We start from the raw sequence: 16,864 nt of genomic DNA on the forward strand, positions 1-16,864 counted from the left end.
ACTCAGTTGATCTATAAAGAAAGGGTAACGAAGATCAAGGTTACCTCCAACTACCAACACAGGTGACTCCTCCTGACCTTTATTAAAAGGTGCAATATGCAGAAATTGCTCCGCCATTTCCTAGGTTACTCAAATTCCAATATTTCACCTAATTTCAGTTTTATGTGACAAGACAATCAATGTATAGAGTAGAGAATCCTTGTACCACGGGTATGACAATAACACAGGGGTCATAGACCTAGAGTGGTGGACTGGTATGGCATTAACACAGGGGTCATAGACCTAGAGTGGTGGACTTGTATGGCATTAACACAGGGGTCATAGACCTAGAGTGGTCGACTGGTACATCTATAACACAGGGGTCATAGACCTAGAGTGGTGGACTGGTATGGCATTAACACAGGGGTCATAGACCTAGAGTGGTGGACTGGTACAACAATAACACAGGGGTCATAGACCTAGAGTGGTGGACTGGTATGGCATTAACACAGGGGTCATAGACCTAGAGTGGTGGACTGGTATGGCATTAACACAGGGGTCATAGACCTAGAGTGGTGGACAGACAACATTAACACAGGGTCATAGACAGTACAGACATTAACACAGGGTCATAGACCTAGAGTGGTGGACTGGTACAACATTAACACAGGGGTCATAGACCTAGAGTGGTGGACTGGTACAACATTAACACAGGGGTCATAGACCTAGAGTGGTGGACTAACACAGGGGAGACCTAGAGTGGTGGACTGGTACAACAATAACACAGGGTCATAGACCTAGAGTGGTGGACTGGTACAACATTAACACAGGGGTCATAGACCTAGAGTGGTGGACTGGTACAGGGTCATTAACACAGGGGTCATAGACCTAGAGTGGTGGACTGGTGGACTGGTACAACAACAATAACACAGGGGTCATAGACCTAGAGTGGTGGATACAACAATAACACAGGGGTCATAGACCTAGAGTGGTGGACTGGTACAACAATAACACAGGGGTCATAGACCTAGAGTGGTGGACTGGTACAACAATAACACAGGGGTCATAGACCTAGAGTGGTGGACTGGTATGGCATTAACACAGGGTCATAGACCTAGAGTGGTGGACTGGTACAACATTAACACAGGGGTCATAGACCTAGAGTGGTGGACTGGTACAACATTAACACAGGGGTCATAGACCTAGAGTGGTGGACTGGTACAACATTAACACAGGGGTCATAGACCTAGAGTGGTGGACTGGTATGGCATTAGGGGTCATAGACCTAGACATGGCATTAACACAGGGGTCATAGACCTAGAGTGGTGGACTGGTACAACAATAACACAGGGGTCATAGACCTAGAGTGGTGGACTGGTACAACAATAACACAGGGGTCATAGACCTAGAGTGGTGGACTGGTACAACAATAACACAGGGGTCATAGACCTAGAGTGGTGGACTGGTATGGCATTAACACAGGGGTCATAGACCTAGAGTGGTGGACTGGTACAACAATAACACAGGGGGACAATAACACAGGGTCATAGACCTAGAGTGGTGGACTGGTATACCATTAACACAGGGGTCATAGACCTAGAGTGGTGGACTGGTACAACAATAACACAGGGGTCATAGACCTAGAGTGGTGGACTGGTATGGCATTAACACAGGGGTCATAGACCTAGAGTGGTGGACTGGTATGGCATTAACACAGGGGTCATAGACCTAGAGTGGTGGACTGGTATGGCATTAACACAGGGGTCATAGACCTAGAGTGGTGGACTGGTATGGCATTAACACAGGGGTCATAGACCTAGAGTGGTGGACTGGTACAACATTAACACAGGGGTCATAGACCATGGTATGGCATTAACACAGGGGTCATAGACCTAGAGTGGTGGACTGGTACAACAATAACACAGGGGTCATAGACCTAGAGTGGTGGACTGGTACAACAATAACACAGGGGTCATAGACCTAGAGTGGTGGACTGGTATGACATTAACACAGGGGTCATAGACCTAGAGTGGTGGACTGGTACAACAATAACACAGGGGTCATAGACCTAGAGTGGTGGACTGGTATGGCATTAACACAGGGGTCATAGACCTAGAGTGGTGGACTGGTACAACAATAACACAGGGGTCATAGACCTAGAGTGGTGGACTGGTATGGCATTAACACAGGGGTCATAGACCTAGAGTGGTGGACTGGTATGGCATTAACACAGGGGTCATAGACCTAGAGTGGTGGACTGGTACAACAATAACACAGGGGTCATAGACCTAGAGTGGTGGACTGGTACAACAATAACACAGGGGTCATAGACCTAGAGTGGTGGACTGGTATGGCATTAACACAGGGGTCATAGACCTAGAGTGGTGGACTGGTATGACAATAACACAGGGGTCATAGACCTAGAGTGGTGGACTGGTACAACAATAACACAGGGGTCATAGACCTAGAGTGGTGGACTGGTACAACATTAACACAGGGGTCATAGACCTAGAGTGGTGGACTGGTACAACAATAACACAGGGGTCATAGACCTAGAGTGGTGGACTGGTACAACATTAACACAGGGGTCATAGACCTAGAGTGGTGGACTGGTACAACAATAACACAGGGGTCATAGACCTAGAGTGGTGGACTGGTACAACAATAACACAGGGGTCATAGACCTAGAGTGGTGGACTGGTATGGCATTAACACAGGGGTCATAGACCTAGAGTGGTGGACTGGTATGGCATTAACACAGGGGTCATAGACCTAGAGTGGTGGACTGGTACAACAATAACACAGGGGTCATAGACCTAGAGTGGTGGACTGGTATGGCATTAACACAGGGGTCATAGACCTAGAGTGGTGGACTGGTACAACAATAACACAGGGGTCATAGACCTAGAGTGGTGGACTGGTATGGCATTAACACAGGGGTCATAGACCTAGAGTGGTGGACTGGTACAACAATAACACAGGGGTCATAGACCTAGAGTGGTGGACTGGTATGGCATTAACACAGGGGTCATAGACCTAGAGTGGTGGACTGGTATGGCATTAACACAGGGTCATAGACCTAGAGTGGTGGACTGGTACAACAATAACACAGGGGTCATAGACCTAGAGTGGTGGACTGGTACAACAATAACACAGGGGTCATAGACCTAGAGTGGTGGACTGGTACAACATTAACACAGGGGTCATAGACCTAGAGTGGTGGACTGGTACCACATTAACACAGGGGTCATAGACCTAGAGTGGTGGACTGGTACAACAATAACACAGGGGTCATAGACCTAGAGTGGTGGACTGGTACACAATAACACAGGGGTCATAGACCTAGAGTGGTGGACTGGTATGGCATTAACACAGGGGTCATAGACCTAGAGTGGTGGACTGGTATGGCATTAACACAGGGGTCATAGACCTAGAGTGGTGGACTGGTACAACAATAACACAGGGGTCATAGACCTAGAGTGGTGGACTGGTATGGCATTAATACAGGGGTCATAGACCTAGAGTGGTGGACTGGTACAACAATAACACAGGGGTCATAGACCTAGAGTGGTGGACTGGTATGGCATTAACACAGGGGTCATAGACCTAGAGTGGTGGACAACATTAACACAGGGGTCATAGACCTAGAGTGGTGGACTGGTACAACATTAACACAGGGGTCATAGACCTGAGAGTGGTGGACTGGTATGGCATTAACACAGGGTCATAGACCTAGAGTGGTGGACTGGTATGGCATTAACACAGGGGTCATAGACCTAGAGTGGTGGACTGGTATGGCATTAACACAGGGGTCATAGACCAGAGTGGTGGACACACATTAACACAGGGGTCATAGACCTAGAGTGGTGGACTGGTATGGCATTAACACAGGGGTCATAGACCTAGAGTGGTGGACTGGTATGGCATTAACACAGGGGTCATAGACATGACCAGAGTGGTGGACAACAACAATAACACAGGGGTCATAGACCTAGAGTGGTGGACTGGTATGGCAACACATAACACAGGGGTCACAGACACAGCAGTGGTGGAGTATGGCATTAACAACACATAACAACACAGACCTAGAGTGGTGGACTGGTATGGCATTAACACATGACAAGTGGTGGCTGGTACAACAATGAACACAGGGGTCATAGACCTAGAGTGGTGGACTGGTACAACAATAACACAGGGGTCATAGACCTAGAGTGGTGGACTGGTATGGCATTAACACAGGGGTCATAGACCAGAGTGGTGGACTGGTACAACACATAACACAGGGACATAGACCTAGAGTGGTGGACTGGCAATAACACATCATAGACCTAGACAACTGGTATGGCATTAACACAGGGGTCATAGACCTAGAGTGGTAGACTGGTACAACATAACACAGGGGCATAGACCTAGAGTGGTGGACTGGTATGGCATTAAACACAGCATGGTGGACTGGCAACACATAACACAGGGGTCATAGACCTAGATGGTGGACTGGCAACACATGACACACACAGCATGGTAGCAACACATGACATACACAGAGTGGTGGAGCATTAACACAGGGGTCATAGACCTAGCATGGTGGACTGGTACAACACATAACACACATAGCATGGACTGGCAACACATGACACACACAGCATGGTAGCAACATGACAACACAGCATGGTAGCAACAATAACACAGGGGTCAGACACAGCATGGTAGCAACACATGACATACACAGCATGGTGGACTGGCAACACATAACACAGGGTCATAGACCACAGTGGTGGACAACACACATGGCATGGTATGGCAGCAACACAGGGGACATAGACCTAGAGTGGTGGACATAGACCTAGAGTGGTGGCAACAACATAACACAGGGGTCACAGACATGGTAGCAACACATGACAACACAGCATGGTAGCAGTGGTGGACACATGACAACACAGCATGGTAGCAACACATGACAACACAGCATGGTAGCAACACATGACAACACAGCATGGTAGCAACAACACATGACAACACCATTGATTTGTAGCAACTCGGCAACATGACAACACAGCATATTTACAATGACTGCCTACCAAGACAACACAGCATGGTACCATGGGCACATTGAATAATAATGTTGGCAGCAACACATGACAAACACACATCACGACAAGAGGGACACCACAACACTAGATAAAGAGAGACCTGAGACAACACAGCATGGTAGCAACACATGACAACACAGCATGGTAGCAACACATGACAACACAGCATGGTAGCAACACATGACAACACAGCATGGAGCAACACATGACAACACATGACAACACAGCATGGTAGCAACACATGACAACACAGCATGGTAGCAACACATGACAACACAGCATGGCAGCAATACATGACAACACAGCATGGTAGCAACACATGACAACACAGCATGGTAGCAACACATGACAACACAGCATGGTAGCAACACATGACAACACAGCATGGTAGCAACACATGACAACACAGCATGGTAGCAACACATGACAACACAGCATGGCAGCAACACATGACAACACAGCATGGTAGCAACACATGACAACACAGCATGGCAGCAACACATGACAACACAGCATGGTAGCAACACATGACAACACAGCATGGTAGCAACACATGACAACACAGCATGGTAGCAACACATGACAACACAGCATGGCAGCAACACATGACAACACAGCATGGTAGCAACACATGACAACACAGCATGGTAGCAACACATGACAACACAGCATGGTAGCAACACATGACATGACACACAGCATGACAACACAGCATAGCACACACATGACAACACAGCATGGTAGCACCACAACATGACAACACAGCATGGTAGCAGCACAACATGACAACACAGCATGGTAGCAACACATGACAACACACACAGCAACATGGAGCAACACATGGTAGACAACACATGACAACACAGCATGGTAGCACAACATGAGCAACACATGACAACACAGCATGGTAGCAACACATGACAACACAGCATGGTAGCAACACATGACAACACAGCATGGTAGCAACACATGACAACACAGCATGGTAGCAACACATGACAACACATGCTAGACACACAGCATGGCAACAACACATGACAACACAGCATGGCAACACACACAGCATGGCAGCAACACATGACAACACAGCATGGACAACACATGACAACACAGCATGGCAGCACACATGACAACAAGCATGGCAGCACCACAACATGGCAGCACCACAACATGGCAGCACCACAACATGGCAGCACCACAACATGGCAGCACCACAACATGGTAGCACCACAACATGGCAGCACCACAACATGGCAGCACCACAACATGGTAGCACCACAACATGGCAGCAGCACAACATGGCAGCACCACAACATGGTAGCAGCACAACATGGTAGCACCACAACATGGCAGCACCACAACATGGCAGCACCACAACATGGCAGCACCACAACATGGCAGCACCACAACATGGCAGCACCACAACATGGTAGCAGCACTACATGGCAGCACCACTACATGGCAGCACCACACATGGCAGCACCACAACATGGTAGCAGCACTACAGTGCAGCACCACTACATTGCAGCACCACTACATGGCAGCACCACAACATGGTAGCAGCACCACAACATGGTAGCAGCACTACATGTGCAGCACCACAACATGGCAGCACCACAACATGGTAGCACCACAACATGGCAGCACCACAACATGGCAGCACCAGCACCACAACATGGCAGCACCACAACATGGCAGCACCACTACATGGCAGCACCACAACATGGCAGCACCACAACATGGCAGCACCACAACATGGTAGCACCACAACATGGCAGCACCACAACATGGCAGCACCACAACATCAAAGCACCACAGGACATGGAAGAACCCACACAGCGAAAGAGTGGCAGGACATTCCACAACATTGCAGCACCACAACATGGCAGCACCACTACACTGGCAGAACGGCTAACAGACATGATAATGTATTTGGTCACATGGTGAGGAAGCAGCGGACAACATAGAGCACCAGTGAATGAGGAAGCAGACAGACATGGCAGCACGGACAACATGGCAGGTCCACTGAATGAGGAAGCAGACAGGGTGCAGCGGACAGCACAGAGGTCAAGTGAATGAGGAAGCAGCACCACAAGGAAGCAGCAGAGACAGGGTGCACGGACAGCATAGAGGTCAAGTGAATGAGGAAGCACAGAGACAGGGTGCAGCGGACAGCATAGAGGTCAGTGAATGAGGAAGCAGAGAGACAGGGTGCAGCGGACAGCATAGAGGTCAAGTGAATGAGGAAGCAGAGACAGGGTGCAGTCGGACAAGCATAGAGGTCAAGTGAATGAGGAAGCAGAGAGACAGGGTGCAGCGGACAGCATAGAGGTCAAGTGAATGAGGAAGCAGAGAGACAGGTGCAGCGGACAGCATAGAGGTCAGTGAATGAGGAAGCATAGAGGGTCAAGTAGAGGAATGAGGAAGCAGAGAGACAGGGTGCAGCGGACAGCATAGAGGTCAAGTGAATGAGGAAGCAGAGAGACAGGGTGCAGCGGACAGCATAGAGGTCAAGTGAATGAGGAAGCAGAGAGACAGGGTGCAGCGGACAGCATAGAGGTCAAGTGAATGAGGAAGCAGAGAGACAGGGTGCAGCGGACAGCATAGAGGTCAAGTGAATGAGGAAGCAGAGAGACAGGGTGCAGCGGACAGCATAGAGGTCAAGTGAATGAGGAAGCAGAGAGACAGGGTGCAGCGGACAGCATAGAGGTCAAGTGAATGAGGAAGCAGAGAGACAGGGTGCAGCGGACAGCATAGAGGTCAAGTGAATGAGGAAGCAGAGAGACAGGGTGCAGCGGACAGCATAGAGGTCAAGTGAATGAGGAAGCAGAGAGACAGGGTGCAGCGGACAGCATAGAGGTCAAGTGAATGAGGAAGCAGAGAGACAGGGTGTTGAGAACGACCATGTCTCAGAAGCGTAGTGATCTGAAGCGATGCAGGAAATAGCAGTGTACAGGTCTTTCTTCTCGTTAAAGATCATGTTTCATTCCCAAAGACTAGAAGACAGAGGGGACAGCAAGAATGTCCCGAGTATTGACTTTTCTCTTTAACACTTTGACTTGGACTCAGAATTGACCCACAATGCTTCAACAGCCCATATTCTACATGATTTAACGGTATGCCTTTTTGTCTTGAATTACTTACGCTACGATCCAAATCAATTCAAAGTGTGTGAAAATATGTTGAAATGACATCCTAGCAGTTTGATTGACATTAGGAAGGAAGGGCTGGATCTCAAAGATATCAACGAGACCTCTGGTCCACCCCGCTATAAAAACAGAGAACACCCGTCTACCAACCAGGGAACACCCTCCTACCAACCAGAGAACACCCTCCTACCAACCAGAGAACACCCTCCTACCAACCAGGGAACACCCTCCTACCAACCAGGGAACACCCTCCTACCAACCAGGGAACACCCTCCTACCAACCAGGGAACACCCTCCTACCAACCAGGGAACACCCTCCTACCAACCAGAGAACACCCTCCTACCAACCAGGGAACACCCTCCTACCAACCAGAGAACACCCTCCTACCAACCAGGGAACACCCTCCTACCAACCAGGGAACACCCTCCTACCAACCAGGGAACACCCTCCTACCAACCAGGGAACACCCTCCTACCAACCAGGGAACACCCTCCTACCAACCAGGGAACACCCTCCTACCAACCAGGAACACCCTCCTACCAACCAGGGAACACCCTCCTACCAACCAGGGAACACCCTCCTACCAACCAGGGAACACCCTCCTACCAACCAGGGAACACCCTCCTACCAACCAGGGAACACCCTCCTACCAACCAGGGAACACCCTCCTACCAACCAGGGAACACCCTCCTACCAACCAGGGAACACCCTCCTACCAACCAGGGAACACCCCCTACCAACCAGGGAACACCCTCCTGCCAACCAGGGAACACCCTCCTACCAACCAGGGAACACCCTCCTACCAACCAGGGAACACCCTCCTACCAACCAGGGAACACCCTCCTACCAACCAGGAACACCCTCCTACCAACCAGGGAACACCCTCCTACCAACCAGGAACACCCTCCTACCAACCAGGGAACACCCTCCTACCAACCAGGGAACACCCTCCTACCAACCAGGGAACACCTCCTACCAACCAGGGAACACCGTCCTACCAACCAGGGAACACCCTCCTACCAACCAGGAACACCCTCCTGCCAACCAGGGAACACCCTCCTACCAACCAGGGAACACCGGAACACAGTCCTACCAACCAGGGAACACCGGAACACCCTCCTACCAACCAGGGAACACCGGAACACCCTCCTACCAACCAGGGAACACCGGAACACAGTCCTACCAACCAGGGAACACCGGAACACCCTCCTACCAACCAGGAACACCCTCCTACCAACCAGGGAACACCCTCCTACCAACCAGGGAACACCCTCCTACCAACCAGGGAACAGCCTCCTACCAACCAGGGAACACCCTCCTACCAACCAGGGAACACCCTCCTACCAACCAGGGAACACCGGAACACCGTCCTACCAACCAGGAACACCGGAACACCGTCCTACCAACCAGGGAACACCGGAACACCCTCCTACCAACCAGGAACACCGGAACACCCTCCTACCAACCAGGGAACACCGGAACACCGTCCTACCAACCAGGGAACACCGGAACACCGTCCTACCAACCAGGAACACCGGAACACCCTCCTACCAACCAGGGAACAGGGAACACCCTCCTACCAACCAGGGAACACCGGAACACCGTCCTACCAACCAGGGAACAACCGGAACACCCTCCTACCAACCAGGGAACACCGGAACACCCTCCTACCAACCAGGGAACACCTACCAACCAGGGAACCCTCCTACCAACCAGGGAACACCCTCCTACCAACCAGGAACACCCTCCTACCAACCAGGGAACACCCTCCTACCAACCAGGGAACACCCTCCTACCAACCAGGGAACACCCTCCTACCAACCAGGGAACACCCTCCTACCAACCAGGGAACACCCTCCTACCAACCAGGGAACACCGGAACACCGTCCTACCAACCAGGGAACACGGAACACCCTCCTACCAACCAGGGAACACCGGAACACCCTCCTACCAACCAGGGAACACCGGAACACCCTCCTACCAACCAGGGAACACCGGAACACAGTCCTACCAACCAGGGAACACCGGAACACAGTCCTACCAACCAGGGAACACCGGAACACCCTCCTACCAACCAGGGAACACCCTCCTACCAACCAGGGGAACACCCTCCTACCAACCAGGGAACACCGGAACACCCTCCTACCAACCAGGGAACACCGGAACACCCTCCTACCAACCAGGGAACACCGGAACACCCTCCTACCAACCAGGGAACACCGGAACACAGTCCTACCAACCAGGAACACCGGAACACAGTCCTACCAACCAGGGAACACCGGAACACCGTCCTACCAACCAGGGAACACCGGAACACCGTCCTACCAACCAGGGAACACCAGAACACAGTCCCCGAACCATAATAAAGGATGGCCAGCGGCCTGCCTCATCCGGCTGTGTTCACACAAACACTACTAACCTATTATTAGAATCTGCAGTAAGGATCAATAATGATGATTCCCGATGCTTAATTGATTGATAATCAATAAAGGGTATTTCATTGCACTAAGCTGTTTGATTCAGGAATAATAAATATATTTCATCTGATAGAGAACGGGCCTTCGGATAAGACTACCATCATTCATCACTGTGAATATATTTTCTTCAACAGTTATTGATTCTGTAGGCTATTCTGAAATAGCATCCTAAGCACCTATAGCTATGACAGAGAACGGAGCATGAGTTCCCAGCCCTAGTTACAGACAGCAGACAACCCTTTAGTAATGAGTTCCCCAGCCCTAGTTACAGACAGCAGACAACCCTTTAGTAATGAGTTCCCCAGCCCTAGTTACATACAGCAGACAACCCTTCAGTAATGAGTTCCCCAGCCCTAGTTACATACAGCAGACAACCCTTAGTAATGAGTTCCCCAGCCCTAGTTACAGACAGCAGACAACCCTTTAGTAATGAGTTCCCCAGCCCTAGTTACATACAGTTACAGACAGACCCTTTAGTAATGAGTTCCCCAGCCCTAGTTACATACAGCAGACAACCCTTTAGTAATGAGTTCCCCAGCCCTAGTTACAGACAGCAGACAACCCTTTAGTAATGAGTTCCCCAGCCCTAGTTACATACAGCAGACAACCCTTTAGTAATGAGTTCCCCAGCCCTAGTTACATACAGCAGACAACCCTTTAGTAATGAGTTCCCCAGCCCTAGTTACATACAGCAGACAACCCTTTAGTAATGAGTTCCCCAGCCCTAGTTACAGACAGCAGACAACCCTTTAGTAATGAGTTCCCCAGCCCTAGTTACAGACAGCAGACAACCCTTTAGTAATGAGTTCCCCAGCCCTAGTTACATACAGCAGACAACCCTTTAGTAATGAGTTCCCCAGCCCTAGTTACAGACAGCAGACAACCCTTTAGTAATGAGTTCCCCAGCCCTAGTTACATACAGCAGACAACCCTTTAGTAATGAGTTCCCCAGCCCTAGTTACATACAGCAGACAACCCGTTAGTAATGAGTTCCCCAGCCCTAGTAACATACAGCAGACAACCCTTTAGTAATGAGTTCCCCAGCCCTAGTTACATACAGCAGACAACCCTTTAGTAATGAGTTCCCCAGCCTAGTTACAGACAGCAGACAACCCTTTAGTAATGAGTTCCCCAGCCCTAGTTACAGACAGCAGACAACCCTTTAGTAATGAGTTCCCCAGCCCTAGTTACATACAGCAGACAACCCTTTAGTAATGAGTTCCCCAGCCCTAGTTACATACAGCAGACAACCCTTTAGTAATGAGTTCCCCAGCCCTAGTTACATACAGCAGACAACCCTTTAGTAATGAGTTCCCCAGCCCTAGTTACATACAGCAGACAACCCTTTAGTAATGAGTTCCCCAGCCCTAGTTACATACAGCAGACAACCCTTTAGTAATGAGTTCCCCAGCCCTAGTTACAGACAGCAGACAACCCTTTAGTAATGAGTTCCCCAGCCCTAGTTACAGACAGCAGACAACCCTTTAGTAATGAGTTCCCCAGCCCTAGTTACATACAGCAGACAACCCTTTAGTAATGAGTTCCCCAGCCCTAGTTACAGACAGCAGACAACCCTTTAGTAATGAGTTCCCCAGCCCTAGTTACATACAGCAGACAACCCTTTAGTAATGAGTTCCCCAGCCCTAGTTACATACAGCAGACAACCCGTTAGTAATGAGTTCCCCAGCCCTAGTAACATACAGCAGACAACCCTTTAGTAATGAGTTCCCCAGCCCTAGTTACATACAGCAGACAACCCTTTAGTAATGAGTTCCCCAGCTACCTAGTTACAGACAGCAGACAACCCTTTAGTAATGAGTTCCCCAGCCCTAGTTACAGACAGCAGACAACCCTTTAGTAATGAGTTCCCCAGCCCTAGTTACATACAGCAGACAACCCTTTAGTAATACAGGTTCACCCAGCCCTAGTTACAGACAGCAGACAACCCTTTAGTAATGAGTTCCCCAGCCCTAGTTACACGTTACAGCAGACAACCCTTTAGTAATGAGTTCCCCAGCCCTAGTTACATACAGCAGACAACCCTTTAGTAATGAGTTCCCCAGCCCTAGTTACAGACAGCAGACAACCCTTTAGTAATGAGTTCCCCAGCCCTAGTTACATACAGCAGACAACCCTTTAGTAATGAGTTCCCCAGCCCTAGTTACATACAGCTGACAACCCTTTAGTAATGAGTTCCCCAGCCCTAGTTACAGACAGCAGACAACCCTTTAGTAATGAGTTCCCCAGCCCTAGTTACATACAGCAGACAACCCTTTAGTAATGAGTTCCCCAGCCCTAGTTACAGACAGCAGACAACCCTTTAGTAATGAGTTCCCCAGCCCTAGTTACATACAGCAGACAACCCTTTAGTAATGAGTTCCCCAGCCCTAGTTACAGACAGCAGACAACCCTTTAGTAATGAGTTCCCCAGCCCTAGTTACATACAGCAGACAACCCTTTAGTAATGAGTTCCCCAGCCCTAGTTACAGACAGCAGACAACCCTTTAGTAATGAGTTCCCCAGCCCTATGCACCTCATCTACCTACGTTATACAGGTATGCACCTCATCTACCTACGTTATACAGGTATGCACCTCATCTACCTACGTTATACAGGTATGTACCTCATCTACCTACGTTATACAGGTATGCACCTCATCTACCTACGTTATACAGGTATGCACCTCATCTACCTACGTTATACAGGTATGCACCTCATCTACCTACGTTATACAGGTATGCACCTCATCTACCTACATTATACAGGTATGCACCTCATCTACCTACGTTATACAGGTATGTACCTCATCTACCTACGTTATACAGGTATGCACCTCATCTACCTACGTTATACAGGTATGTACCTCATCTACCTACGTTATACAGGTATGCACCTCATCTACCTACGTTATACAGGTATGCACCTCATCTACCTACGTTATACAGGTATACACCTCATCTACCTACGTTATACAGGTATGCACCTCATCTACCTACGTTATACAGGTATGCACCTCATCTACCTACGTTATACAGGTATGTACCTCATCTACCTACGTTATACAGGTATGCACGGTAGCTTTGACATCGGTTTTTAACATCTGCGTTAAACTAGACATCTGGCCGATACCGATGTTGGCATTTTTAGCTAATATCGTCCAATTCCGATATGTTCACCGATATATCGTCCGATTCCGATATGTTCACCGATATATCGTGCATCCCTAGTTATGACACATTATGACATGGTTATAACCGTGTTATAGTGACGCGTGGTGTCAAGTAGTGGGACTTTCTAATGCTTAGCCAATAATAACGCTACAAATCATCACATGGTTTGGCTACAAATCATCACATGGTTTGGCTACAAATCATCACATGGTTTGGCTACAAAAATCAAATCATGAAATATATGGACCAATTACAGACAGCAGCCGACAAGTAGAAAAATAGAACTGAATTGAACATGACATTCATTTAAATATTTAAATATTGGGGGCGGCAGGGTAGCCTATTGGTTAGAGCAGGGTAGCCTAGTGGTTAGAGCAGGTAGCCTATTGGTTAGAGCAGGTAGCCTATTGGTTAGAGCAGGTAGCCTATTGGTTAGAGCAGGTAGCCTATTGGTTAGAGCAGGTAGCCTAGTGGTTAGAGCAGGTAGCCTAGTGGTTAGAGCAGGTAGCCTAGTGGTTGGCTACAAATCATCACAGGAGCATGGTAGCCTAGTGGTTAGAGCAGGTAGCCAGGTGGTTAGAGCATCATCACATGATAGTGGTAGCAGGTATTGGTTAGAGCAGGTAGCCTAGTGGTTAGAGCAGGTAGCCTAGTGGTTAGAGCGTTGGACTAGTAACCAGCAGGTAGCCTAGTGGTTAGAGCATTGGACTAGTAACCAGCAGGTAGCCTACATGGTTAGAGCGTTGGACTAGTAACCAGCAGGTAGCCTAGTGGTTAGAGCGTTGGACTAGTAACCAACAGGTAGCCTAGTGGTTAGAGCGTTGGACTAGTAACCAGCAGGTAGCCTAGTGGTTAGAGCATTGGACTAGTAACCAGCAGGTAGCCTAGTGGTTAGAGCGTTGGACTAGTAACCGAAAGGTTGTAAGTTCAAATCCCCGAGCTGACAAGGTACAAAATCTGTCGTTCTGCCCCCCCGAACAGGCAGTTAACCCACTGTTCCTAGGCCGTCATTGAAAATAAGAATGTGTTCTTAACTGCCTTGCCTAGAGGTAAAATAAATTAATTATTTCAATAGGCTACTGTTTTTATTTTATTCAGTCATCTCGGATTGAATTTGAAGCATCTGTTTATACTTCACTTGTTTGCATTAATGGCAAAAACCTTGTCAACTTTGTTTGTTGAAGTTATCTGCGGTCACAGAGACACGGATAAACCGTGTGGTTCCATGTTCAGCAGAGATCTTCTGTGTTTAAAACATGCAGGAGAGGAAAAGCATCTAACGACGCTCTTACAGTAGCCTTTCAATAGGTGGGGAAACAGCTCAGAGATTGACCGATGTTCCTACGAAGATTCTAACGATTAACTTATTAGCCTTAAGACGCTTTTGGAAAAACCGGGCCCAGGTCGCTACGGTGCAACGGTCTAAGGCTACGGTCTATACGGTACGGTGATCGAGTTCAATACAGCGCTTTGAATAATAGTAAGTCAACACGTTCAATTGAATGTCTTGTCAGCGATGCAGGCTATGGATAGGATTCATATTACCTGGTTTTGTAAATAATCAAAGGTGAATTCACCAATCGAGAGTCAATAGGTTACTGTTTTCATACACAGATAGGACCATATATATATATATATATATGGTGTTTATTTAGTGGGAAAAAGCGAGAGAAGTCTGCACTTACCTGCTGAAAATGTCTTCACAAACCCTCTGTATTAGCGCATGGCACAAGCAGACCCCTATTATTTCTGGGAAGAATACAATAGCCCCGAAGTAGAGTATTAGTTGACTTCTATCACCTTGGACGTCCGAGCGGCGCGTCGCCGTATCCAGACCGCCTCGTCCTCTGCGACGCACCTGGCGTCAAAAGGTCACGCACAGGCTGGCAAAAGTGGAAAGTCGCAGGACCGTAGAAAACAGCGTTTGAACTAAACGGTTACGGTACTTCTATTGCAAATGTGTGGTCTGTTTCATCTAACTAAGATCCGCCTTTACCTCCCTCCCTCTTCCCCTCTCTCTCTCCCCTCCCCTCTGGTCTGCAGGCACCGTTGCCGCTATGGCACCGACGCCCTCTACCGCAATCAGGCCGTTTACGCACGAGCCGTACCGTATTCGGATTGTGTGCAGCCCATGGACCTTGCTACAGGTCCTGAAACGGGAATGCGGAACCGTGGACCCACCGGGTGTGCAGGTTTTCCAGTGGAGGATGCTTAGTGGAGGAGGGTTTATAATAATGTCTGGAACGGAGTGGATGGAATCTAACTAAGAATGGTATTTGATACCATTCCACAAATTCCGCTCCAGCCATTACCAGGAGCCCGTCCTTCCCAATTAAGGTGCCACAAACCTCCTGTGGTTCCAACCCAACAACAAACATGTTCCAGCCAATGAAGAACTGACTGGCTGAATCAGGTGATCAGAAGAAATAGAAGGTTTTCGTTGAATCAACATTGTTTTCACATCATCATTTCAATTAAATGTCGTTGAACCAACGATGAATAGACGTTGTCTTGACGTCTGTGCCCAGTGGACTAGATGAAACATGTCTCTACGGCTGCATTTACACAGGCAACTTCCCAATGAACGTTATGGGCCCAATTTCCCAGAAGCAATTTAATTTAATGTATCGCTAAATGTACCTTTATAGGAGAATCGTTTAATCTCTGCGCTGTTTCCTAAAACCGTCTTTATTATTGTTGCACTTGAAAACGCGCATCTGCCTCCACTTGTAGAACAGCTAAATGCGTCTTTAGATGATTTTTTTTGTGCCGCGTCACTTTATACACAAAAGCCTCCGATAAACATTGGTTTATCCGTCTCTCTGTGACCCCCGAAAACTTCAGAACAAAGTTAACTACAAATACAAGTTGCCATTGTCTTTGAAATTCATACTAACACGTGACAAACACAACGCTTCAAATTAAAACCGAGACGACTGCATTCAAATATATGTTCAACTAATTGACTTACCCTGGGTTACTCTGTCATTTGTTGCAA

At 48.5% G+C, this 16,864-nt stretch overlaps 1 protein-coding gene and 1 long non-coding RNA gene across 7 annotated transcripts in view; one reads left to right on the plus strand and one right to left on the minus strand.

Annotated features, from left to right (window-relative positions):
* The window catches only part of eps8a (epidermal growth factor receptor pathway substrate 8a), a 175,792-nt gene extending 159,942 nt beyond the window's left edge, over positions 1-15,850 (minus strand). For 4 of the 6 annotated variants that reach the window (XM_052514476.1, XM_052514479.1, XM_052514478.1 and 1 more), the window contains exon 1: positions 15,552-15,848. The gene's annotated coding sequence lies outside the window, so the exon portion shown is untranslated. Of the gene's footprint in view, positions 1-15,551 lie in introns of all 6 variants that reach the window. The other 2 variants (XM_052514481.1, XM_052514480.1) reach the window with 2 other exon arrangements.
* Positions 7,255-7,649, plus strand: LOC127927792 (uncharacterized). The gene is made up of 3 exons (XR_008129067.1): positions 7,255-7,300; positions 7,351-7,429; positions 7,508-7,649. It is a non-coding gene; the product is annotated as an uncharacterized LOC127927792 (long non-coding RNA).
* Positions 15,851-16,864: the final 1,014 nt, after the last annotated feature.

Source organism: Oncorhynchus keta, unplaced genomic scaffold, assembly GCF_023373465.1.
Source record: "Oncorhynchus keta strain PuntledgeMale-10-30-2019 unplaced genomic scaffold, Oket_V2 Un_scaffold_17580_pilon_pilon, whole genome shotgun sequence".
In the NCBI taxonomy this organism is placed as follows: domain Eukaryota; kingdom Metazoa; phylum Chordata; class Actinopteri; order Salmoniformes; family Salmonidae; genus Oncorhynchus; species Oncorhynchus keta.